This window comes from Coregonus clupeaformis, unplaced genomic scaffold (assembly GCF_020615455.1).
Source record: "Coregonus clupeaformis isolate EN_2021a unplaced genomic scaffold, ASM2061545v1 scaf3450, whole genome shotgun sequence".
NCBI classification, from domain to species: Eukaryota; Metazoa; Chordata; class Actinopteri; order Salmoniformes; family Salmonidae; genus Coregonus; species Coregonus clupeaformis.
The window spans coordinates 97-22,533 of record NW_025536904.1 but is presented as its reverse complement, the minus strand read 5'-3'; the positions used below and the strand labels follow the sequence as shown (position 1 = coordinate 22,533).

The 22,437-nt window shown below is 40.7% G+C and overlaps 38 non-coding genes across 38 annotated transcripts; 12 read left to right on the top strand and 26 right to left on the bottom strand.

Annotated features, from left to right (window-relative positions):
* Positions 1-99: 99 nt before the first annotated feature.
* On the bottom strand, positions 100-172 carry trnav-cac. Its single transcript has one exon. It is a non-coding gene; the product is annotated as a tRNA-Val (tRNA).
* Positions 173-679: 507 nt separating this feature from the next.
* Positions 680-752, bottom strand: trnav-cac. Its single transcript has one exon. It is a non-coding gene; the product is annotated as a tRNA-Val (tRNA).
* A 321-nt stretch (positions 753-1,073) lies between these two features.
* On the bottom strand, positions 1,074-1,146 carry trnav-cac. The gene has a single exon. It is a non-coding gene; the product is annotated as a tRNA-Val (tRNA).
* A 316-nt stretch (positions 1,147-1,462) lies between these two features.
* Positions 1,463-1,535, bottom strand: trnav-cac. The gene has a single exon. It is a non-coding gene; the product is annotated as a tRNA-Val (tRNA).
* A 1,297-nt stretch (positions 1,536-2,832) lies between these two features.
* On the bottom strand, positions 2,833-2,905 carry trnav-cac. Its single transcript has one exon. It is a non-coding gene; the product is annotated as a tRNA-Val (tRNA).
* A 318-nt stretch (positions 2,906-3,223) lies between these two features.
* trnav-cac lies at positions 3,224-3,296 on the bottom strand. The gene has a single exon. It is a non-coding gene; the product is annotated as a tRNA-Val (tRNA).
* Positions 3,297-3,809: 513 nt separating this feature from the next.
* On the bottom strand, positions 3,810-3,882 carry trnav-cac. The gene has a single exon. It is a non-coding gene; the product is annotated as a tRNA-Val (tRNA).
* A 320-nt stretch (positions 3,883-4,202) lies between these two features.
* On the bottom strand, positions 4,203-4,275 carry trnav-cac. Its single transcript has one exon. It is a non-coding gene; the product is annotated as a tRNA-Val (tRNA).
* Positions 4,276-4,591: 316 nt separating this feature from the next.
* On the bottom strand, positions 4,592-4,664 carry trnav-cac. Its single transcript has one exon. It is a non-coding gene; the product is annotated as a tRNA-Val (tRNA).
* Positions 4,665-4,986: 322 nt separating this feature from the next.
* On the bottom strand, positions 4,987-5,059 carry trnav-cac. The gene has a single exon. It is a non-coding gene; the product is annotated as a tRNA-Val (tRNA).
* A 322-nt stretch (positions 5,060-5,381) lies between these two features.
* trnav-cac lies at positions 5,382-5,454 on the bottom strand. The gene has a single exon. It is a non-coding gene; the product is annotated as a tRNA-Val (tRNA).
* A 321-nt stretch (positions 5,455-5,775) lies between these two features.
* Positions 5,776-5,848, bottom strand: trnav-cac. Its single transcript has one exon. It is a non-coding gene; the product is annotated as a tRNA-Val (tRNA).
* Positions 5,849-6,169: 321 nt separating this feature from the next.
* On the bottom strand, positions 6,170-6,242 carry trnav-cac. Its single transcript has one exon. It is a non-coding gene; the product is annotated as a tRNA-Val (tRNA).
* Positions 6,243-6,754: 512 nt separating this feature from the next.
* Positions 6,755-6,827, bottom strand: trnav-cac. The gene has a single exon. It is a non-coding gene; the product is annotated as a tRNA-Val (tRNA).
* A 711-nt stretch (positions 6,828-7,538) lies between these two features.
* On the bottom strand, positions 7,539-7,611 carry trnav-cac. Its single transcript has one exon. It is a non-coding gene; the product is annotated as a tRNA-Val (tRNA).
* Positions 7,612-7,932: 321 nt separating this feature from the next.
* Positions 7,933-8,005, bottom strand: trnav-cac. Its single transcript has one exon. It is a non-coding gene; the product is annotated as a tRNA-Val (tRNA).
* A 318-nt stretch (positions 8,006-8,323) lies between these two features.
* On the bottom strand, positions 8,324-8,396 carry trnav-cac. Its single transcript has one exon. It is a non-coding gene; the product is annotated as a tRNA-Val (tRNA).
* A 320-nt stretch (positions 8,397-8,716) lies between these two features.
* Positions 8,717-8,789, bottom strand: trnav-cac. The gene has a single exon. It is a non-coding gene; the product is annotated as a tRNA-Val (tRNA).
* Positions 8,790-9,110: 321 nt separating this feature from the next.
* trnav-cac lies at positions 9,111-9,183 on the bottom strand. Its single transcript has one exon. It is a non-coding gene; the product is annotated as a tRNA-Val (tRNA).
* Positions 9,184-9,505: 322 nt separating this feature from the next.
* trnav-cac lies at positions 9,506-9,578 on the bottom strand. Its single transcript has one exon. It is a non-coding gene; the product is annotated as a tRNA-Val (tRNA).
* Positions 9,579-9,895: 317 nt separating this feature from the next.
* Positions 9,896-9,968, bottom strand: trnav-cac. Its single transcript has one exon. It is a non-coding gene; the product is annotated as a tRNA-Val (tRNA).
* Positions 9,969-10,459: 491 nt separating this feature from the next.
* On the bottom strand, positions 10,460-10,532 carry trnav-cac. Its single transcript has one exon. It is a non-coding gene; the product is annotated as a tRNA-Val (tRNA).
* Positions 10,533-10,850: 318 nt separating this feature from the next.
* On the bottom strand, positions 10,851-10,923 carry trnav-cac. The gene has a single exon. It is a non-coding gene; the product is annotated as a tRNA-Val (tRNA).
* A 322-nt stretch (positions 10,924-11,245) lies between these two features.
* Positions 11,246-11,318, bottom strand: trnav-cac. Its single transcript has one exon. It is a non-coding gene; the product is annotated as a tRNA-Val (tRNA).
* Positions 11,319-11,439: 121 nt separating this feature from the next.
* trnav-cac lies at positions 11,440-11,512 on the bottom strand. The gene has a single exon. It is a non-coding gene; the product is annotated as a tRNA-Val (tRNA).
* A 316-nt stretch (positions 11,513-11,828) lies between these two features.
* Positions 11,829-11,901, bottom strand: trnav-cac. The gene has a single exon. It is a non-coding gene; the product is annotated as a tRNA-Val (tRNA).
* Positions 11,902-13,378: 1,477 nt separating this feature from the next.
* Positions 13,379-13,451, top strand: trnav-cac. Its single transcript has one exon. It is a non-coding gene; the product is annotated as a tRNA-Val (tRNA).
* A 316-nt stretch (positions 13,452-13,767) lies between these two features.
* trnav-cac lies at positions 13,768-13,840 on the top strand. Its single transcript has one exon. It is a non-coding gene; the product is annotated as a tRNA-Val (tRNA).
* A 1,107-nt stretch (positions 13,841-14,947) lies between these two features.
* On the top strand, positions 14,948-15,020 carry trnav-cac. The gene has a single exon. It is a non-coding gene; the product is annotated as a tRNA-Val (tRNA).
* Positions 15,021-15,336: 316 nt separating this feature from the next.
* Positions 15,337-15,409, top strand: trnav-cac. Its single transcript has one exon. It is a non-coding gene; the product is annotated as a tRNA-Val (tRNA).
* Positions 15,410-15,724: 315 nt separating this feature from the next.
* On the top strand, positions 15,725-15,797 carry trnal-caa. Its single transcript has one exon. It is a non-coding gene; the product is annotated as a tRNA-Leu (tRNA).
* Positions 15,798-16,502: 705 nt separating this feature from the next.
* Positions 16,503-16,574, top strand: trnav-cac. Its single transcript has one exon. It is a non-coding gene; the product is annotated as a tRNA-Val (tRNA).
* Positions 16,575-17,278: 704 nt separating this feature from the next.
* Positions 17,279-17,351, top strand: trnav-cac. Its single transcript has one exon. It is a non-coding gene; the product is annotated as a tRNA-Val (tRNA).
* A 708-nt stretch (positions 17,352-18,059) lies between these two features.
* Positions 18,060-18,132, top strand: trnav-cac. The gene has a single exon. It is a non-coding gene; the product is annotated as a tRNA-Val (tRNA).
* A 317-nt stretch (positions 18,133-18,449) lies between these two features.
* trnav-cac lies at positions 18,450-18,522 on the top strand. Its single transcript has one exon. It is a non-coding gene; the product is annotated as a tRNA-Val (tRNA).
* A 1,070-nt stretch (positions 18,523-19,592) lies between these two features.
* Positions 19,593-19,664, top strand: trnav-cac. Its single transcript has one exon. It is a non-coding gene; the product is annotated as a tRNA-Val (tRNA).
* A 316-nt stretch (positions 19,665-19,980) lies between these two features.
* On the top strand, positions 19,981-20,053 carry trnav-cac. The gene has a single exon. It is a non-coding gene; the product is annotated as a tRNA-Val (tRNA).
* A 316-nt stretch (positions 20,054-20,369) lies between these two features.
* On the top strand, positions 20,370-20,441 carry trnav-cac. The gene has a single exon. It is a non-coding gene; the product is annotated as a tRNA-Val (tRNA).
* Positions 20,442-22,437: the final 1,996 nt, after the last annotated feature.

Sequence of the window (22,437 nt, the reverse complement as noted above, 5' to 3'; positions counted from 1 at the left end):
AGTAAACAGAATTGTACTCATTTTCTTTGCATTTAAATGAATTCCCATAACGAGGCACTCATGAAAAGGAATGTTCTCCTCTACTGTTTCAGAGATGTCTGTTTCCGCCCGGTTTTGAACCGGGGACCTTTCGCGTGTGAGGCGAACGTGATAACCACTACACTACGGAAACTACATGTTAAAAAACTACAATGAGTATATAGAATTTTACTTATATTCTTTGCATGTATTTGCGTTCCCATAATGAGGAGCACATAAAACACAGAGTTTTCCTTTATGTCTCAGAGGTCTCTGTTTCCGCCCGGTTTTGAACCGGGGACCTTTCGCGTGTGAGGCAACGTATAACCACTACACTACGGAAACTACATGTTACAAAAACTACAATGAGTATATAGAATTTTACTTATATTCTTTGCATGTATTTGCGTTCCCATAATGAGGAGCACATAAAACACAGAGTTTTCCTTTATGTCTCAGAGGTCTCTGCTTCCGCACGGTTTTGAAACAGGGACCTAGAGCGGTTGAGTCAAACGTGATAACCGCTACACTACGGAAACTGCTAGTTGAAGAGTCTACAAGGAGTAAACAGAATTTTACTGATTTTCTTTGCATTTAAATGAATTCCCATAACGAGGCACTCATGAAAAGGAATGTTCTCCTCTACTGTTTCAGAGATGTCTGTTTCCACCCGGTTTTGAACCGGGGACCTTTCGCGTGTGAGGCGAACGTGATAACCACTACACTACGGAAACTACATGTTTAAAAAACTACAATGAGTATATAGAATTTTACTTATATTCTTTGCATGTATTTGCGTTCCCATAATGAGGAGCACATAAAACACAGAGTTTTCTTTCTCTTTATGTCTCAGCGGTCTCTGCTTCCGCACGGTTTTGAAACAGGGACCTAGAGCGGTTGAGTCAAACGTGATAACCGCTACACTACGGAAACTGCTAGTTGAAGAGTCTACAAGGAGTAAACAGAATTTTACTGATTTTCTTTGCATTTAAATGAATTCCCATAACGAGGCACTCATGAAAAGGAATGTTCTCCTCTACTGTTTCAGAGATCTCTGTTTCCTCCCGGTTTTGAACCGGGGACCTTTCGCGTGTGAGGCGAACGTGATAACCACTACACTACGGAAACTACATGTTAAAAAAACTACAATGAGTATATAGAATTTTACTTATATTCTTTGCATGTATTTGCGTTCCCATAATGAGGAGCACATAAAACACAGAGTTTTCCTTTATGTGTCAGAGGTCTCTGCTTCCGCACGGTTTTGAAACAGGGACCTAGAGCGGTTGAGTCAAACGTGTTAACCACTACACTACGGAAACTGCTGGTTGAAGAGTCTACAAGGAGTAAACATAATTTTACTGATTTTCTTTGCATTTAAATGAATTCCCATAACGAGGCACTCATGAAAAGGATTGTTCTCCTCTACTGTTTCAGAGATCTCTGTTTCCACCCGGTTTTGAACCGGGGACCTTTCGCGTGTGAGGCGAACGTGATAACCACTACACTACGGAAACTACATATTCAAAAAACTACAATGAGTATATAGAATTTTACTTATATTATTTGCATGTATTTGCGTTCCATTAATGAGGAGCACATAAAACACAGAGTTTTCCTTTATGTCTCAGAGGTCTCTGCTTCCGCACGGTTTTGAACCGGGGACCTTTCGCGTGTGAGGCGAACGTGATAACCACTACACTACGGAAACTACATGTTACAAAAACTACAATGAGTATATAGAATTTTACTTATATTCTTTGCATGTATTTGCGTTCCCATAATGAGGAGCACATAAAACACAGAGTTTTCCTTTATGTCTCAGAGGTCTCTGCTTCCGCACGGTTTTGAAACAGGGACCTAGAGCGGTTGAGTCAAACGTGATAACCGCTACACTACGGAAACTGCTAGTTGAAGAGTCTACAAGGAGTAAACAGAATTTTACTGATTTTCTTTGCATTTAAATGAATTCCCATAACGAGGCACTCATGAAAAGGAATGTTCTCCTCTACTGTTTCAGAGATGTCTGTTTCCACCCGGTTTTGAACCGGGGACCTTTCGCGTGTGAGGCAAACGTGATAACCACTACACTACTGAAACCACATGTTAAAAAAACTACAATGAGTAAATAGAGTTTTACTTATATTCTTTGCATGTATTTGCGTTCCCATAATGAGGAGCACATAAAACACCGAGTTTTCTGTTACGTCTTGTATGTGTCAGCTGTCTCTGCTTCCGCATGGTTTTGAAACAGGGACCTAGAGCGGTTGAGTCAAACGTGATAACCGCTACACTACGGAAACTGCTAGTTGAAGAGTCTACAAGGAGTAAACAGAATTTTACAGATTTTCTTTGCATTTAAATGAATTCCCATAACGAGGCACTCATGAAAAGAAATGTTCTCCTCTACTGTTTCAGAGATCTCTGTTTCCTCCCGGTTTTGAACCAGGGACCTTTCGCGTGTGAGGCGAACGTGATAACCACTACAATACGGAAACTACTTGTTTAAAAAACTACAATGAGTATATAGAATTTTACTTATATTCTTTGCATGTATTTGCGTTCCCATAATGAGGAGCACATAAAACACAGAGTTTTCCTTTATGTCTCAGAGGTCTCTGCTTCCGCACGGTTTTGAAACAGGGACCTAGAGCGGTTGAGTCAAACGTGATAACCGCTACACTACGGAAACTGCTAGTTGAAGAGTCTACAAGGAGTAAACAGAATTTTACTGATTTTCTTTGCATTTAAATGAATTCCCATAACGAGGCACTCATGAAAAGGAATGTTCTCCTCTACTGTTTCAGAGATCTCTGTTTCCGCCCGGTTTTGAACCGGGGACCTTTCGCGTGTGAGGCGAACGTGATAACCACTACACTACGGAAACTACATGTTACAAAAAACTACAATGAGTATATAGAATTTTACTTATATTCTTTGCATGTATTTGCGTTCCCATAATGAGGAGCACATAAAACACAGAGTTTTCTCTTTATGTCTCAGAGGTCTCTGCTTCCGCACGGTTTTGAAACAGGGACCTAGAGCGGTTGAGTCAAACGTGATAACCGCTACACTACGGAAACTGCTAGTTGAAGAGTCTACAAGGAGTAAACAGAATTTTACAGATTTTCTTTGCATTTAAATGAATTCCCATAACGAGGCACTCATGAAAAAGATTGTTCTCCGCTACTGTTTCAGAGATCTCTGTTTCCGCCCGGTTTTGAACCGGGGACCTTTCGCGTGTGAGGCGAACGTGATAACCACTACACTACGGAAACTACATGTTACAAAAACTACAATGAGTATATAGAATTTTACTTATATTCTTTGCATGTATTTGCGTTCCCATAATGAGGAGCACATAAAACACAGAGTTTTCTTTCTTTATGTCTCAGAGGTCTCTGCTTCCGCACGGTTTTGAAACAGGGACCTAGAGCGGTTGAGTCAAACGTGATAACCGCTACACTACGGAAACTACATGTTACAAAAACTACAATGAGTATATAGAATTTTACTTATATTCTTTGCATGTATTTGCGTTCCCATAATGAGGAGCACATAAAACACAGAGTTTTCCTTTATGTCTCAGAGGTCTCTGCTTCCGCACGGTTTTGAAACAGGGACCTAGAGCGGTTGAGTCAAACGTGATAACCGCTACACTACGGAAACTGCTAGTTGAAGAGTCTACAAGGAGTAAACAGAATTTTACTGATTTTCTTTGCATTTAAATGAATTCCCATAACGAGGCACTCATGAAAAGGAATGTTCTCCTCTACTGTTTCAGAGATCTCTGTTTCCGCCCGGTTTTGAACCGGGGACCTTTCGCGTGTGAGGCGAACGTGATAACCACTACACTACGGAAACTACATGTTAAAAAAACTACAATGAGTATATAGAATTTTACTTATATTCTTTGCATGTATTTGCGTTCCCATAATGAGGAGCACATAAAACACAGAGTTTTCTTTCCTTTATGTCTCAGAGGTCTCTGCTTCCGCACGGTTTTGAAACAGGGACCTAGAGCGGTTGAGTCAAACGTGATAACCGCTACACTACGGAAACTGCTAGTTGAAGAGTCTACAAGGAGTAAACAGAATTTTACTGATTTTCTTTGCATTTAAATGAATTCCCATAACGAGGCACTCATGAAAAGGAATGTTCTCCTCTACTGTTTCAGAGATGTCTGTTTCCGCCCGGTTTTGAACCGGGGACCTTTCACGTGTGAGGCGAACGTGATAACCACTACACTACGGAAACTACATGTTACAAAAACTACAATGAGTATATAGAATTTTACTTATATTCTTTGCATGTATTTGCGTTCCCATAATGAGGAGCACATAAAACACAGAGTTTTCCTTTATGTCTCAGAGGTCTCTGCTTCCGCACGGTTTTGAAACAGGGACCTAGAGCGGTTGAGTCAAACGTGATAACCGCTACACTACGGAAACTGCTAGTTGAAGAGTCTACAAGGAGTAAACAGAATTTTACTGATTTTCTTTGCATTTAAATGAATTCCCATAACGAGGCACTCATGAAAAGGAATGTTCTCCTCTACTGTTTCAGAGATGTCTGTTTCCACCCGGTTTTGAACCGGGGACCTTTCGCGTGTGAGGCAAACGTGATAACCACTACACTACGGAAACCACATGTTAAAAAAACTACAATGAGTAAATAGAGTTTTACTTATATTCTTTGCATGTATTTGCGTTCCCATAATGAGGAGCACATAAAACACCGAGTTTTCTGTTTCTTGTATGTCTCAGCGGTCTCTGCTTCCGCACGGTTTTGAAACAGGGACCTAGAGCGGTTGAGTCAAACGTGATAACCGCTACACTACGGAAACTGCTAGTTGAAGAGTCTACAAGGAGTAAACAGAATTTTACTGATTTTCTTTGCATTTAAATGAATTCCCATAACGAGGCACTCATGAAAAGGAATGTTCTCCTCTACTGTTTCAGAGATCTCTGTTTCCGCCCGGTTTTGAACCGGGGACCTTTCGCGTGTGAGGCGAACGTGATAACCACTACACTACGGAAACTACATGTTTAAAAAAAACTACAATGAGTATATAGAATTTTACTTATATTCTTTGCATGTATTTGCGTTCCCATAATGAGGAGCACATAAAACACAGAGTTTTCTTTCCTTTATGTCTCAGAGGTCTCTGCTTCCGCACGGTTTTGAAACAGGGACCTAGAGCGGTTGAGTCAAACGTGATAACCGCTACACTACGGAAACTGCTAGTTGAAGAGTCTACAAGGAGTAAACAGAATTTTACTGATTTTCTTTGCATTTAAATGAATTCCCATAACGAGGCACTCATGAAAAGGAATGTTCTCCTCTACTGTTTCAGAGATGTCTGTTTCCGCCCGGTTTTGAACCGGGGACCTTTCGCGTGTGAGGCGAACGTGATAACCACTACACTACGGAAACTACATGTTACAAAAAACTACAATGAGTATATAGAATTTTACTTATATTCTTTGCATGTATTTGCGTTCCCATAATGAGGAGCACATAAAACACAGAGTTTTCTTTCCTTTATGTCTCAGAGGTCTCTGCTTCCGCACGGTTTTGAAACAGGGACCTAGAGCGGTTGAGTCAAACGTGATAACCGCTACACTACGGAAACTGCTAGTTGAAGAGTCTACAAGGAGTAAACAGAATTTTACTGATTTTCTTTGCATTTAAATGAATTCCCATAACGAGGCACTCATGAAAAGGAATGTTCTCCTCTACTGTTTCAGAGATCTCTGTTTCCGCCCGGTTTTGAACCGGGGACCTTTCGCGTGTGAGGCGAACGTGATAACCACTACACTACGGAAACTACATGTTACAAAAACTACAATGAGTATATAGAATTTTACTTATATTCTTTGCATGTATTTGCGTTCCCATAATGAGGAGCACATAAAACACAGAGTTTTCTTTACCTTTATGTCTCAGAGGTCTCTGCTTCCGCACGGTTTTGAAACAGGGACCTAGAGCGGTTGAGTCAAACGTGATAACCGCTACACTACGGAAACTGCTAGTTGAAGAGTCTACAAGGAGTAAACAGAATTTTACTGATTTTCTTTGCATTTAAATGAATTCCCATAACGAGGCACTCATGAAAAGGAATGTTCTCCTCTACTGTTTCAGAGATCTCTGTTTCCGCCCGGTTTTGAACCGGGGACCTTTCGCGTGTGAGGCGAACGTGATAACCACTACACTACGGAAACTACATGTTACAAAAAACTACAATGAGTATATAGAATTTTACTTATATTCTTTGCATGTATTTGCGTTCCCATAATGAGGAGCACATAAAACACAGAGTTTTCCTTTATGTCTCAGAGGTCTCTGTTTCCGCTCGGTTTTGAAACAGGGACCTTTCGCGTGTGAGTCAAACGTGATAACCACTACACTACGGAAACTACATGTTACAAAAAACTACAATGAGTATATAGAATTTTACTTATATTCTTTGCATTTATTTGCATTCCCATAATGAGGAGCACATAAAACACAGAGTTTTCCTTTATGTCTCAGAGGTCTCTGCTTCCGCACGGTTTTGAAACAGGGACCTAGAGCGGTTGAGTCAAACGTGATAACCGCTACACTACGGAAACTGCTAGTTGAAGAGTCTACAAGGAGTAAACAGAATTTTACTGATTTTCTTTGCATTTAAATGAATTCCCATAACGAGGCACTCATGAAAAGGAATGTTCTCCTCTACTGTTTCAGAGATCTCTGTTTCCGCCCGGTTTTGAACCGGGGACCTTTCGCGTGTGAGGCGAACGTGATAACCACTACACTACGGAAACTACATGTTTCAAAAAACTACAATGAGTATATAGAATTTTACTTATATTCTTTGCATGTATTTGCGTTCCCATAATGAGGAGCACATAAAACACAGAGTTTTCTCTTTATGTCTCAGAGGTCTCTGCTTCCGCGCACGGTTTTGAAACAGGGACCTAGAGCGGTTGAGTCAAACGTGATAACCGCTACACTACGGAAACTGCTAGTTGAAGAGTCTACAAGGAGTAAACAGAATTTTACTCATTTTCTTTGCATTTAAATGAATTCCCATAACGAGGCACTCATGAAAAGGAATGTTCTCCTCTACTGTTTCAGAGATCTCTGTTTCCTCCCGGTTTTGAACCGGGGACCTTTCGCGTGTGAGGCGAACGTGATAACCACTACAATACGGAAACTACATGTTTAAAAAACTACAATGAGTATATAGAATTTTACTTATATTCTTTGCATGTATTTGCGTTCCCATAATGAGGAGCACATAAAACACAGAGTTTTCTCTTGTATGTCTCAGCGGTCTCTGCTTCCGCACGGTTTTGAAACAGGGACCTAGAGCGGTTGAGTCAAACGTGATAACCGCTACACTACGGAAACTGCTAGTTGAAGAGTCTACAAGGAGTAAACAGAATTTTACTGATTTTCTTTGCATTTAAATGAATTCCCATAACGAGGCACTCATGAAAAGGACTGTTCTCCGCTACTGTTTCAGAGATCTCTGTTTCCGCCCGGTTTTGAACCGGGGACCTTTCGCGTGTGAGGCGAACGTGATAACCACTACACTACGGAAACTACATGTTTCAAAAAACTACAATGAGTATATAGAATTTTACTTATATTCTTTGCATGTATTTGCGTTCCCATAATGAGGAGCACATAAAACACAGAGTTTTCTTCTCTTTATGTCTCAGAGGTCTCTGCTTCCGCACGGTTTTGAAACAGGGACCTAGAGCGGTTGAGTCAAACGTGATAACCGCTACACTACGGAAACTGCTAGTTGAAGAGTCTACAAGGAGTAAACAGAATTTTACTGATTTTCTTTGCATTTAAATGAATTCCCATAACGAGGCACTCATGAAAAGGAATGTTCTCCTCTACTGTTTCAGAGATGTCTGTTTCCGCCCGGTTTTGAACCGGGGACCTTTCGCGTGTGAGGCGAACGTGATAACCACTACACTACGGAAACTACATGTTACAAAAAACTACAATGAGTATATAGAATTTTACTTATATTCTTTGCATGTATTTGCGTTCCCATAATGAGGAGCACATAAAACACAGAGTTTTCTCTTTATGTCTCAGAGGTCTCTGCTTCCGCACGGTTTTGAAACAGGGACCTAGAGCGGTTGAGTCAAACGTGATAACCGCTACACTACGGAAACTGCTAGTTGAAGAGTCTACAAGGAGTAAACAGAATTTTACTGATTTTCTTTGCATTTAAATGAATTCCCATAACGAGGCACTCATGAAAAGGAATGTTCTCCTCTACTGTTTCAGAGATGTCTGTTTCCGCCCGGTTTTGAACCGGGGACCTTTCGCGTGTGAGGCGAACGTGATAACCACTACACTACGGAAACTACATGTTACAAAAAACTACAATGAGTATATAGAATTTTACTTATATTCTTTGCATGTATTTGCGTTCCCATAATGAGGAGCACATAAAACACAGAGTTTTCTTCCTTTATGTCTCAGAGGTCTCTGCTTCCGCACGGTTTTGAAACAGGGACCTAGAGCGGTTGAGTCAAACGTGATAACCGCTACACTACGGAAACTGCTAGTTGAAGAGTCTACAAGGAGTAAACAGAATTTTACTGATTTTCTTTGCATTTAAATGAATTCCCATAACGAGGCACTCATGAAAAGGAATGTTCTCCTCTACTGTTTCAGAGATCTCTGTTTCCGCCCGGTTTTGAACCGGGGACCTTTCGCGTGTGAGGCGAACGTGATAACCACTACACTACGGAAACTACATGTTACAAAAAACTACAATGAGTATATAGAATTTTACTTATATTCTTTGCATGTATTTGCGTTCCCATAATGAGGAGCACATAAAACACAGAGTTTTCTTTCCTTTATGTCTCAGAGGTCTCTGCTTCCGCACGGTTTTGAAACAGGGACCTAGAGCGGTTGAGTCAAACGTGATAACCGCTACACTACGGAAACTGCTAGTTGAAGAGTCTACAAGGAGTAAACAGAATTTTACTCATTTTCTTTGCATTTAAATGAATTCCCATAACGAGGCACTCATGAAAAGGAATGTTCTCCTCTACTGTTTCAGAGATGTCTGTTTCCGCCCGGTTTTGAACCGGGGACCTTTCGCGTGTGAGGCGAACGTGATAACCACTACACTACGGAAACTACATGTTACAAAAACTACAATGAGTATATAGAATTTTACTTATATTCTTTGCATGTATTTGCGTTCCCATAATGAGGAGCACATAAAACACAGAGTTTTCTTTCTCTTGTATGTCTCAGAGGTCTCTGCTTCCGCACGGTTTTGAAACAGGGACCTAGAGCGGTTGAGTCAAACGTGATAACCGCTACACTACGGAAACTGCTAGTTGAAGAGTCTACAAGGAGTAAACAGAATTTTACTGATTTTCTTTGCATTTAAATGAATTCCCATAACGAGGCACTCATGAAAAGGAATGTTCTCCTCTACTGTTTCAGAGATCTCTGTTTCCTCCCGGTTTTGAACCGGGGACCTTTCGCGTGTGAGGCGAACGTGATAACCACTACACTACGGAAACTACATGTTACAAAAAACTACAATGAGTATATAGAATTTTACTTATATTCTTTGCATGTATTTGCGTTCCCATAATGAGGAGCACATAAAACACAGAGTTTTCCTTTATGTCTCAGAGGTCTCTGCTTCCGCACGGTTTTGAAACAGGGACCTAGAGCGGTTGAGTCAAACGTGATAACCGCTACACTACGGAAACTGCTAGTTGAAGAGTCTACAAGGAGTAAACAGAATTTTACTGATTTTCTTTGCATTTAAATGAATTCCCATAACGAGGCACTCATGAAAAGGAATGTTCTCCTCTACTGTTTCAGAGATGTCTGTTTCCGCCCGGTTTTGAACCGGGGACCTTTCGCGTGTGAGGCGAACGTGATAACCACTACACTACGGAAACTACATGTTACAAAAAACTACAATGAGTATATAGAATTTTACTTATATTCTTTGCATGTATTTGCGTTCCCATAATGAGGAGCACATAAAACACAGAGTTTTCCTTTTGTCTCAGAGGTCTCTGTTTCCCGGTTTTGAACGGACCTTTCTGGCGATGATAACCACTACACTACGAAACTACATGTTAAAAAACTACAATAGTATATAGAATTTTACTTATATTCTTTGCATGTATTTGCGTTCCCATAATGAGGAGCACATAAAACACAGAGTTTTCCTTTATGTCTCAGAGGTCTCTGCTTCCGCACGGTTTTGAAACAGGGACCTAGAGCGGTTGAGTCAAACGTGATAACCGCTACACTACGGAAACTGCTAGTTGAAGAGTCTACAAGGAGTAAACAGAATTTTACAGATTTTCTTTGCATTTAAATGAATTCCCATAACGAGGCACTCATGAAAAGGAATGTTCTCCTCTACTGTTTCAGAGATCTCTGTTTCCGCCCGGTTTTGAACCGGGGACCTTTCGCGTGTGAGGCGAACGTGATAACCACTACACTACGGAAACTACATGTTAAAGAAACTACAATGAGTATATAGACTTTTACTTATATTCTTTGCATGTATTTGCGTTCCCATAATGAGGAGCACATAAAACACAGAGTTTTCCGCTTTATGTCTCAGAGGTCTCTGCTTCCGCACGGTTTTGAAACAGGGACCTAGAGCGGTTGAGTCAAACGTGATAACCGCTACACTACGGAAACTGCTAGTTGAAGAGTCTACAAGGAGTAAACAGAATTTTACTGATTTTCTTTGCATTTAAATGAATTCCCATAACGAGGCACTCATGAAAAGGAATGTTCTCCTCTACTGTTTCAGAGATCTCTGTTTCCGCCCGGTTTTGAACCGGGGACCTTTCGCGTGTGAGGCGAACGTGATAACCACTACACTACGGAAACTACATGTTACAAAAAACTACAATGAGTATATAGAATTTTACTTATATTCTTTGCATGTATTTGCGTTCCCATAATGAGGAGCACATAAAACACAGAGTTTTCTGTTCCTTTATGTCTCAGAGGTCTCTGCTTCCGCACGGTTTTGAAACAGGGACCTAGAGCGGTTGAGTCAAACGTGATAACCGCTACACTACGGAAACTGCTAGTTGAAGAGTCTACAAGGAGTAAACAGAATTTTACTGATTTTCTTTGCATTTAAATGAATTCCCATAACGAGGCACTCATGAAAAGGAATGTTCTCCTCTACTGTTTCAGAGATCTCTGTTTCCGCCCGGTTTTGAACCGGGGACCTTTCGCGTGTGAGGCGAACGTGATAACCACTACACTACGGAAACTACATGTTACAAAAACTACAATGAGTATATAGAATTTTACTTATATTCTTTGCATGTATTTGCGTTCCCATAATGAGGAGCACATAAAACACAGAGTTTTCCTTTATGTCTCAGAGGTCTCTGTTTCCGCCCGGTTTTGAACCGGGGACCTTTCGCGTGTGAGGCGAACGTGATAACCACTACACTACGGAAACTACATGTTACAAAAACTACAATGAGTATATAGAATTTTACTTATATTCTTTGCATGTATTTGCGTTCCCATAATGAGGAGCACATAAAACACAGAGTTTTCCTTTATGTCTCAGAGGTCTCTGCTTCCGCACGGTTTTGAAACAGGGACCTAGAGCGGTTGAGTCAAACGTGATAACCGCTACACTACGGAAACTGCTAGTTGAAGAGTCTACAAGGAGTAAACAGAATTTTACAGATTTTCTTTGCATTTAAATGAATTCCCATAACGAGGCACTCATGAAAAGAAATGTTCTCCTCTACTGTTTCAGAGATCTCTGTTTCCTCCCGGTTTTGAACCGGGGACCTTTCGCGTGTGAGGCGAACGTGATAACCACTACACTACGGAAACTACATGTTTAAAAACTACAATGAGTATATAGAATTTTACTTATATTCTTTGCATGTATTTGCGTTCCCATAATGAGGAGCACATAAAACACAGAGTTTTCCCTTTATGTCTCAGAGGTCTCTGCTTCCGCACGGTTTTGAAACAGGGACCTAGAGCGGTTGAGTCAAACGTGATAACCGCTACACTACGGAAACTGCTAGTTGAAGAGTCTACAAGGAGTAAACAGAATTTTACAGATTTTCTTTGCATTTAAATGAATTCCCATAACGAGGCACTCATGAAAAGGAATGTTCTCCTCTACTGTTTCAGAGATGTCTGTTTCCCGGTTTTGAACCGGGACCTTTAACGGTTCAAAACCAGGCGGAAACAGACATCTCTGAAACAGTAGAGGAGAACATTCCTTTTCATGAGTGCCTCGTTATGGGAATTCATTTAAATGCAAAGAAAATCATTACAATTCTGTTTACTCCTTGTAGACTCTTCAACTAGCAGTTTCCGTAGTGTAGCGGTGATCACGTTTGACTCAACAGCTCTAGGTCCCTGTTTCAAAACCGTGCGGAAGCAGAGACCGCTGACACATACAAGACGTAACAGAAAACTCTGTGTTTTATGTGCTCCTCATTATGGGAACGCAAATACATGCAAAGAATATCAGTAAAATTCTATATACTCATTGTAGTTTTTCTTGTAGTTTCTGTAGTGTAGTGGTTATCACGTTCGCCTCACATGCGAAAGGTCCGCGGTTCAAAACCGGGCGGAAACAGAGATCTCTGAAACAGTAGCGGAGAACAATCCTTTTCATGAGTGCCTCTTTATGGGAATTCATTTAAATGCAAAGAAAATCAGTACAATTCTGTTTACTCCTTGTAGACTCTTCAACTAGCAGTTTCCGTAGTGTAGCGGTTATCACATTTGACTCAACCGCTCTAGGTCCCTGTTTCAAAACCGTGCGGAAGCAGAGACCTCTGAGACATAAAGGAAAACTCTTTGTTTTATGTGCTCCTCATTATGGGAACGCAAATACATGCAAAGAATATAAGTAAAATTCTATATACTCATTGTAGTTTTTTAAACATGTAGTTTCCGTATTGTAGTGGTTATCACGTTCGCCTCACACGCGAAAGGTCCCCGGTTCAAAACCGGGAGGAAACAGAGATCTCTGAAACAGTAGAGGAGAACATTACTTTTCATGAGTGCCTCGTTATGGGAATTCATTTAAATGCAAAGAAAATCTGTAAAATTCTGTTTACTCCTTGTAGACTCTTCAACTAGCAGTTTCCGTAGTGTAGCGGTTATCACGTTTGACTCAACCGCTCTAGGTCCCTGTTTCAAAACCGTGCGGAAGCAGAGACCGCTGACACATACAAGACGTAACAGAAAACTCGGTGTTTTATGTGCTCCTCATTATGGGAACGCAAATACATGCAAAGAATATAAGTAAAATTCTATATACTCATTGTAGTTTTTGTAACATGTAGTTTCCGTAGTGTAGTGGTTATCACGTTCGCCTCACACGCGAAAGGTCCCCGGTTCAAAACCGGGCGGAAACAGACATCTCTGAAACAGTAGAGGAGAACATTCCTTTTCATGAGTGCCTCGTTATGGGAATTCATTTAAATGCAAAGAAAATCAGTAAAATTCTGTTTACTCCTTGTAGACTCTTCAACTAGCAGTTTCCGTAGTGTAGCGGTTATCACGTTTGACTCAACCGCTCTAGGTCCCTGTTTCAAAACCGTGCGGAAGCAGAGACCTCTGAGACATAAAGGAAAACTCTGTGTTTTATGTGCTCCTCATTATGGGAACGCAAATACATGCAAAGAATATAAGTAAAATTCTATATACTCATTGTAGTTTTTGTAACATGTAGTTTCCGTAGTGTAGTGGTTATCACGTTCGCCTCACACGCGAAAGGTCCCCGGTTCAAAACCGGGCGGAAACAGACATCTCTGAAACAGTAGAGGAGAACATTACTTTTCATGAGTGCCTCGTTATGGGAATTCATTTAAATGCAAAGAAAATGAGTAAAATTATGTTTACTCCTTGTAGACTCTTCAACTAGCAGTTTCCGTAGTGTAGCGGTTATCACGTTTGACTCAACCGCTCTAGGTCCCTGTTTCAAAACCGTGCGGAAGCAGAGACCTCTGAGACATAAAGGAAAACTCTTTGTTTTATGTGCTCCTCATTATGGGAACGCAAATACATGCAAAGAATATAAGTAAAATTCTATATATTCATTGTATTTTTTTAAACATGTAGTTTCCGTATTGTAGTTGTTATCACGTTCGCCTCACACGCGAAAGGTCCCCGGTTCAAAACCGGGCGGAAACAGACATCTCTGAAACTAGTAGAGGAGAACATTCCTTTTCATGAGTGCCTCGTTATGGGAATTCATTTAAATGCAAAGAAAATCAGTACAATTCTGTTTACTCCTTGTAGACTCTTCAACTAGCAGTTTCCGTAGTGTAGCGGTGATCACGTTTGACTCAACCGCTCTAGGTCCCTGTTTCAAAACCGTGCGGAAGCAGAGACCGCTGACGCATACAAGACATAACAGAAAACTCGGTGTTTTATGTGCTCCTCATTATGGGAACGCAAATACATGCAAAGAATATCAGTAAAATTCTATATACTCATTGTAGTTTTTCTTGTAGTTTCCGTAGTGTAGTGGTTATCACGTTCACCTCACATGCGAAAGGTCCCCATTTCAAAACCGGGCGGAAACAGAGATCTCTGAAACAGTAGAGGAGAACATTACTTTTCATGAGTGCCTCGTTATGGGAATTCATTTAAATGCAAAGAAAATCAGTAAAATTATGTTTACTCCTTGTAGACTCTTCAACTAGCAGTTTCCTTAGTGTAGCGGTTATCACATTTGACTCAACCGCTCTAGGTCCCTGTTTCAAAACCGTGCGGAAGCAGAGACCGCTGACACATACCAGACAACAGAAAACTCTGTGTTTTATGTGCTCCTCATTATGGGAACGCAAATACATGCAAAGAATATAAGTAAAATTCTATATACTCATTGTAGTTTTTTTAACATGTAGTTTCCGTAGTGTAGTGGTTATCACGTTCGCCTCACACGCGAAAGGTCCCCGGTTCAAAACCGGGCGGAAACAGACATCTCTGAAACAGTAGAGGAGAACATTCCTTTTCATGAGTGCCTCGTTATGGGAATTCATTTAAATGCAAAGAAAATCAGTAAAATTCTGTTTACTCCTTGTAGACTCTTCAACTAGCAGTTTCCGTAGTGTAGCGGTTATCACGTTTGACTCAACCGCTCTAGGTCCCTGTTTCAAAACCGTGCGGAAGCAGAGACCTCTGAGACATAAAGGAAAACTCTGTGTTTTATGTGCTCCTCATTATGGGAACGCAAATACATGCAAAGAATATAAGTAAAATTCTATATACTCATTGTAGTTTTTTTAACATGTGGTTTCCGTAGTGTAGTGGTTATCACGTTCGCCTCACACGCGAAAGGTCCCCGGTTCAAAACCGGGCGGAAACAGACATCTCTGAAACAGTAGAGGAGAACATTCCTTTTCATGAGTGCCTCGTTATGGGAATTCATTTAAATGCAAAGAAAATGAGTAAAATTCTGTTTACTCCTTGTAGACTCTTCAACTAGCAGTTTCCGTAGTGTAGCGGTTATCACGTTTGACTCAACCGCTCTAGGTCCCTGTTTCAAAACCGTGCGGAAGCAGAGACCTCTGAGACATAAAGGAAAACTCTGTGTTTTATTGCTCCTCATTATGGGAATGCAAATACATGCAAAGAAAATAAGAACAATTCTATATACTCATTGTAGTTGTTTAAACGCGTAGTTTCCGTAGTGTAGTGGTTATCACGTTCGCCTCAAACGCGAAAGGTCCCCTGTTCAAAACCTGGCGGAAACAGACATCTCTGAAACAGTAGAGGAGAACATTCCTTTTCATGAGTGCCTCGTTATGGGAATTCATTTAAATGCAAAGAAAATCAGTAAAATTATGTTTACTCCTTGTAGACTCTTCAACCAGCAGTTTCCGTAGTGTAGCGGTTATCACGTTTGACTCAACCGCTCTAGGTCCCTGTTTCAAAACCGTGCGGAAGCAGAGACCGCTGACACATAAAGGAAAACTCTGTGTTTTATGTGCTCCTCATTATGGGAACGCAAATACATGCAAAGAATATAAGTAAAATTCTATATACTCATTGTAGTTTTTTAAACTTGTAGTTTCCGTAGTGTAGTGGTTATCACGTTCGCCTCACAGCGAAAGGTCCCCGGTTCAAAACCGGGCGGAAACAGAGATCTCTGAAACAGTAGAGGAGAACATTCCTTTTCATGAGTGCCTCGTTATGGGAATTCATTTAAATGCAAAGAAAATCAGTAAAATTCTGTTTACTCCTTGTAGACTCTTCAACTAGCAGTTTCCGTAGTGTAGCGGTTATCACATTTGACTCAACCGCTCTAGGTCCCTGTTTCAAAACCGTGCGGAAGCAGAGACCGCTGAGACATACAGACGAAAACTCTGTGTTTTATGTGCTCCTCATTATGGGAACGCAAATACATGCAAAGAATATAAGTAAAATTCTATATACTCATTGTAGTTTTTTAACATGTAGTTTCCGTAGTGTAGTGGTTATCACGTTCGCCTCACACGCGAAAGGTCCCGGTTCAAAACCGGGCGGAAACAGACATCTCTGAAACAGTAGAGGAGAACATTCCTTTTCATGAGTGCCTCGTTATGGGAATTCATTTAAATGCAAAGAAAATCAGTAAAATTCTGTTTACTCCTTGTAGACTCTTCAACTAGCAGTTTCCGTAGTGTAGCGGTTATCACGTTTGACTCAACCGCTCTAGGTCCCTGTTTCAAAACCGTGCGGAAGCAGAGACCTCTGAGACATAAAGGAAAACTCTGTGTTTTCTGTGCTCCTCATTATGGGGAACGCAAATACATGCAAAGAATATAAGTAAAATTCTATATACTCATTGTAGTTTTTGTAACATGTAGTTTCCGTAGTGTAGTGGTTATCACGTTCGCCTCACACGCGAAAGGTCCCCGGTTCAAAACCGGGGGAAACAGACATCTCTGAAACAGTAGAGAGAACATTACTTTTCATGAGTGCCTCGTTATGGGAATTCATTTAAATGCAAAGAAAATCAGTAAAATTCTGTTTACTCCTTGTAGACTCTTCAACTAGCAGTTTCCGTAGTGTAGCGGTTATCACGTTTGACTCAACCGCTCTAGGTCCCTGTTTCAAAACCGTGCGGAAGCAGAGACCTCTGAGACATAAAGGAAAACTCTGTGTTTTATGTGCTCCTCATTATGGGAACGCAAATACATGCAAAGAATATAAGTAAAATTCTATATACTCATTGTAGTTTTTGTAACATGTAGTTTCCGTAGTGTAGTGGTTATCACGTTCGCCTCACACGCGAAAGGTCCCCGGTTCAAAACCGGGCGGAAACAGACATCTCTAAAACAGTAGAGGAGAACATTCCTTTTCATGAGTGCCTCGTTATGGGAATTCATTTAAATGCAAAGAAAATCAGTACAATTCTGTTTACTCCTTGTAGACTCTTCAACTAGCAGTTTCCGTAGTGTAGCGGTTATCACGTTTGACTCAACCGCTCTAGGTCCCTGTTTCAAAACCGTGCGGAAGCAGAGACCTCTGAAAGACATAACGGAAAACTCTGTGTTTTATGTGCTCCTCATTATGGGAACGCAAATACATGCAAAGAATATAAGTAAAATTCTATATACTCATTGTAGTTTTTTAACATGTAGTTTCCGTAGTGTAGTGGTTATCACGTTCGCCTCACACGCGAAAGGTCCCCGGTTCAAAACCGGGAAACAGAGATCTCTGAAACAGTAGAGGAGAACATTCCTTTTCATGAGTGCCTCGTTATGGGAATTCATTTAAATGCAAAGAAAATCAGTAAAATTCTGTTTACTCCTTGTAGACTCTTCAACTAGCAGTTTCCGTAGTGTAGCGGTTATCACGTTTGACTCAACCGCTCTAGGTCCCTGTTTCAAAACCGTGCGGAAGCAGAGACCTCTGACACATACAAGACTCGAAAACTCTGTGTTTTATGTGCTCCTCATTATGGGAACGCAAATACATGCAAAGAATATAAGTAAAATTCTATATACTCATTGTAGTTTTTTTAACATGTAGTTTCCGTAGTGTAGTGGTTATCACGTTCGCCTCACACGCGAAAGGTCCCCGGTTCAAAACCGGGCGGAAACAGACATCTCTGAAACAGTAGAGGAGAACATTCCTTTTCATGAGTGCCTCGTTATGGGAATTCATTTAAATGCAAAGAAAATCAGTAAAATTCTGTTTACTCCTTGTAGACTCTTCAACTAGCAGTTTCCGTAGTGTAGCGGTTATCACGTTTGACTCAACCGCTCTAGGTCCCTGTTTCAAAACCGTGCGGAAGCAGAGACCTCTGAGACATAAAGGAAAACTCTGTGTTTTATGTGCTCCTCATTATGGGAACGCAAATACATGCAAAGAATATAAGTAAAATTCTATATACTCATTGTAGTTTTTGTAAACATGTAGTTTCCGTAGTGTAGTGGTTATCACGTTCGCCTCACACGCGAAAGGTCCCCGGTTCAAAACCGGGCGGAAACAGACATCTCTAAAACAGTAGAGGAGAACATTCCTTTTCATGAGTGCCTCGTTATGGGAATTCATTTAAATGCAAAGAAAATCAGTAAAATTCTGTTTACTCCTTGTAGACTCTTCAACTAGCAGTTTCCGTAGTGTAGCGGTTATCACGTTTGACTCAACCGCTCTAGGTCCCTGTTTCAAAACCGTGCGGAAGCAGAGACCTCTGAGACATAAAGGAAAACTCTGTGTTTTATGTGCTCCTCATTATGGGAACGCAAATACATGCAAAGAATATAAGTAAAATTCTATATACTCATTGTAGTTTTTTAAACATGTAGTTTCCGTATTGTAGTGGTTATCACGTTCGCCTCACATGCGAAAGGTCCCCGGTTCAAAACAGAGATCTCTGAAACAGTAGAGGAGAACAATCCTTTTCATGAGTGCCTCGTTATGGGAATTTATATAAATGCAAATAAAATCAGTAAAATTCTGTTTACTCCTTGTAGACTCTTCAACTAGCAGTTTCCGTAGTGTTGCGGTTATCACGTTTGACTCAACCGCTCTAGGTCCCTGTTTCAAAACCGTGCGGAAGCAGAGACCTCTGAGACATAAAGGAAAACTCTGTGTTTTATGTGCTCCTCATTATGGGAACGCAAATACATGCAAAGAATATAAGTAAAATTTTATATACTCATTGTAGTTTTTTTAACATGTAGTTTCTGTAGTGTAGTGGTTATCACGTTCACCTCACATGCGAAAGGTCCCCGGTTCAAAACAGAGATCTCTGAAACAGTAGAGGAGAACACTCCTTTTCATGAGTGCCTCGTTATGGGAATTTATATAAATGCAAGAAAATCAGTAAAATTCTGTTTACTCCTTGTAGACTCTTCAACTAGCAGTTTCCGTAGTGTTGCGGTTATCACGTTTGACTCAACCGCTCTAGGTCCCTGTTTCAAAACCGTGCGGAAGCAGAGACCGCTGACACATAAAGGAAAACTCTGTGTTTTATGTGCTCCTCATTATGGGAACGCAAATACATGCAAAGAATATAAGTACAATTCTATATACTCATTGTAGTTTTTTAACATGTAGTTTCCGTAGTGTAGTGGTTATCACGTTCGCCTCACACGCGAAAGGTCCCGGTTCAAAACCGGGCGGAAACAGACATCTCTGAAACAGTAGAGGAGAACATTCCTTTTTCATGAGTGCCTCGTTATGGGAATTCATTTAAATGCAAAGAAAATCAGTAAAATTCTGTTTACTCCTTGTAGACTCTTCAACTAGCAGTTTCCGTAGTGTAGCGGTTATCACGTTTGACTCAACCGCTCTAGGTCCCTGTTTCAAAACCGTGCGGAAGCAGAGACCTCTGAGACATAAAGGAAAACTCTGCGTTTTATGTGCTCCTCATTATGGGAACGCAAATACATGCAAGGAATATAAGTAAAATTCTATATACTCATTGTAGTTTTTTAACACGTAGTTTCTGTAGTGTAGTGGTTATCACGTTCGCCTCACATGCGAAAGGTCCCCGGTTCAAAACCGGGCGGAAACAGAGATCTCTGAAACAGTAGAGGAGAACAATCCTTTTCATGAGTGCCTCGTTATGGGAATTTATATAAATGCAAAGAAAATCAGTAAAATTCTGTTTACTCCTTGTAGACTCTTCAACTAGCAGTTTCCGTAGTGTTGCGGTTATCACGTTTGACTCAACCGCTCTAGGTCCCTGTTTCAAAACCGTGCGGAAGCAGAGACCTCTGAGACATAAAGGAAAACTCTGTGTTTTATGTGCTCCTCATTATGGGAACGCAAATACATGCAAAGAATATAAGTAAAATTCTATATACTCATTGTAGTTTTTTTAACATGTAGTTTCCGTAGTGTAGTGGTTATCACGTTCGCCTCACACGCGAAAGGTCCCGGTTCAAAACCGGGCGGAAGCAGACATCTCTGAAACAGTAGAGGAGAACATTACTTTTCATGAGTGCCTCGTTATGGGAATTCATTTAAATGCAAAGAAAATGAGTAAAATTCTGTTTACTCCTTGTAGACTCTTCAACTAGCAGTTTCCGTAGTGTAAGCGGTTATCACGTTTGACTCAACCGCTCTAGGTCCCTGTTTCAAAACCGTGCGGAAGCAGAGACCTCTGAGACATAAAGGAAAACTCTGTGTTTTATGTGCTCCTCATTATGGGGAACGCAAATACATGCAAAGAATATAAGTAAAATTCTATATACTCATTGTAGTTTTTTTAAACATGTAGTTTCCGTAGTGTAGTGGTTATCACGTTCGCCTCACACGCTGAAAGGTCCCCGGTTCAAAACCGGGGCGGAAACAGACATCTCTGAAACTAGTAGAGGAGAACATTCCTTTTCATGAGTGCCTCGTTATGGGAATTCATTTAAATGCAAAGAAAATCAGTACAATTCTGTTTACTCCTTGTAGACTCTTCAACTAGCAGTTTCCGTAGTGTGGCGGTTATCACGTTTGACTCAACCGCTCTAGGTCCCTGTTTCAAAACCGTGCGGAAGCAGAGACCTCTGAGACATAAAGGAAAACCTGTGTTTTATGTGCTCCTCATTATGGGAACGCAAATACATGCAAAGAATATAAGTAAAATTCTATATACTCATTGTAGTTTTTTTTGTAGTTTCCGTAGTGTAGTGGTTATCACGTTCGCCTCACATGCAAAGGTCCCCAGTTCAAAACCGGGCGAAACAGAGATCTCTGAAACAGTAGCGGAGAAAATTCCTTTTCATGAGTGCCTCGTTCATGGGAATTCATTTAAATGCAAAGAAAATCAGTAAAATTCTGTTTACTCCTTGTAGACTCTTCAACTAGCAGTTTCCGTAGTGTAGCGGTTATCACAGTTTGACTCAACCGCTCCTAGGTCCTGTTTCAAAACCGTGCGGAAGCAGAGACCTCTGAGACATAAAGGAAAACTCTTTGTTTCATGTGCTCCTCATTATGGGAACGCAAATACATGCAAAGAATATAAGTAAAATTCTATATACTCATTGTAGTTATTTTAACATGTGGTTTCCGTAGTGTAGTGGTTATCACGTTCGCCTCACTGCGAAGTCCCGGTTCAAAACCGGGCGAAACAGACATCTCGGGAAACAGTAGAGGAGAACATTCCTTTTCATGAGTGCCTCGTTATGGGAATTCATTTAAATGCAAAGAAAATCAGTAAAATTATGTTTACTCCTTGTAGACTCTTCTAACTAGCAGTTTCCGATAGTGTAGCGGTTATCACGTTTGACTCAACCGCTCTAGGTCCCTGTTTCAAAACCGGGCGGAAGCAGAGACCCCTGAGACATAAAGGGAAAACTCTGTGTTTTATGTGCTCCTCATTATGGGAACGCAAATACATGCAAAGAATATAAGTAAAATTCTATATACTCATTGTAGTTTTTGTAGAAAGTAGTTTCTGTAGTGTATTGGTTATCACGTTCGCCTCACACGTGAAAGGTCCCCGGTTCAAAACCAGGCGGAAACAGACATCTCTGAAACAGTAGAGGAGAACATTCCTTTTCATGAGTGCCTCGTTATGGGAATTCATTTAAATGCAAAGAAAATCAGTACAATTCTGTTTACTCCTTGTAGACTCTTCAACTAGCAGTTTCCGTAGTGTAGCGGTGATCACGTTTGACTCAACCGCTCTAGGTCCCTGTTTCAAAACCGTGCGGAAGCAGAGACCGCTGACACATACAAGACGTAACAGAAAACTCTGTGTTTTATGTGCTCCTCATTATGGGAACGCAAATACATGCAAAGAATATCAGTAAAATTCTATATACTCATTGTAGTTTTTTAAACATGTAGTTTCCGTATTGTAGTGGTTATCACGTTCGCCTCACATGCGAAAGGTCCCCGGTTCAAAACCGGGAGGAAACAGACATCTCTGAAACAGTAGAGGAGAACATTCCTTTTCATGAG